Raw genomic sequence first — 1,729 nt, 5'->3', positions numbered from 1 at the left:
TGGTAAATATTGTTCTTTGCATCTCCAATTCCAGGAGATGATTAAAGTCTGGTTAAGAAATCTTATCTTCAAATAGGTTAAAAACAATCTGCATCATGGCACTGAAAGCTGGTTGGCCCTTCATTAAGTTCTATTGTATTGTCAAAGGTGACAAGGGAATTCAGGAAAGTTGCCGCTATTTAGAAGGCACAGGGGACATGCACGGCATATGGGACACACATGGTTGCTGTTCCCTGAAGTGGACACAAGAAGCAGCAGCAGGACAAGGGAGGTGGACCCCAGAGACTCTGGCTGTTTTCAGTCAGAGAGGTGGGGGGAGCAGTGGCTGAGCAGAAAGAGCCCAGGGGCTACAGTTTAACTCCTCATGGGCTCCATGTGGCCTGTGGCTCCCAGTTGGACAGCCCTGTGCTATAGTATAGACATATTTGTATTCTTCTAGAGCTATACCTGCAAAAAAGAGGCCCTTGTCTGCCAGGACAGGTCCAGATTTCAATGGTTCCAAGTTCAGCACTCTCTTCCCCCTTCCCTGCTCATGGGGTAGACTGAGGCCCCCTACTTAGTTTCTTGCCACATTATGGTCAGCGGTGGACTCAAGGGAGAAGCAGAGTGGTCACGCCTAATGCGGTTGCTCTTTAAGAAGCTGTCATTCAGGCATGTCCCCCAGTGTGTTATACCCTTCAAGGTCCTCCCAGGCTTCTCAGTCCCTTCAGAATTCACAGCCGTGCCAAATGGCAGAGCTTGGATACGTACACAAGAAACAAGGATATGACCCACGTAGTGGAGTGGGATACACACGTGCACTGCACCTGAAGGATGGACTCTGGGTTTGCTCTATAGTTTTGCCAGTGGAACTTAGGTTCCTGTGGCAAAGCTGTGACCACACTGACAGGGCTCCTGTCAGGACAGAGTATCTTCTTTCTGCCAGAAAAGCAAAACCAGATATGCCAGCCACAGAGAAACCACAATAATGTATGAAGTGTGTTGTTCACTCTCCTGGCAGCCATGGCTCTCGTAACAGCTGGTGCCTCCCAGAGCTTACCAGCAGCCTTACCAGCAGAGCTGTTGTAGAGGAATTGTATGAAGTCACCAGAAGCCACCCAGGTAATTACGGTCACTCTAGTGCCAACTGTATGCCACCAGAAAGCCTGTAACGTAGACATTTCTTGGTACATTATGAAAGTGGAGTGATGTGCACCTGTGGGCAGCTCTGACATATCCCATCTGACAGTGGAAAGAAGTATTGCAGTCACCTGTAGTTAGAAACAATATCCATTCCAGACCAAATCCCTACTTTTCAAATGTGTCTTTATTGGTTGATTGATTTAGCTCATACCATATGAACTTTATTTTACAAGAACCTGCAGCTGGTTAGAACAACCATCACAGAAAAAATTTTCATCATTGCCTTGTACGATATTGGACTAGCGCAAAAACAGAGGTAAATGCCACGATCCAGTTAAAATAAACAAAAAAAATAGATAAACGAAATCAACATAAAACCCTACGTGTACCACACAGCTGAGGTTAGTCCCACAGATGTCACTTATAACCCAGCAGCGGTGTTGGGGAGGGAGAGGTCTGAACACAGAATCAAGCACTCCCAGTCTCAGATGCCTCTCCTCTGCGCGTGCATGACAGCATGCATGAGTGCAAGACAGCACGCGGACATTGCGTATGCAGGTAAGTGGGTGAGCAAGCATGAGCTTTGAGGAGAGAAGGACACAGTCCT

Source organism: Alligator sinensis, unplaced genomic scaffold (assembly GCF_000455745.1).
Source record: "Alligator sinensis unplaced genomic scaffold, ASM45574v1 scaffold1090_1, whole genome shotgun sequence".
NCBI lineage: Eukaryota > Metazoa > Chordata > Crocodylia > Alligatoridae > Alligator > Alligator sinensis.
Note: the sequence above shows the minus strand (reverse complement) of the source record.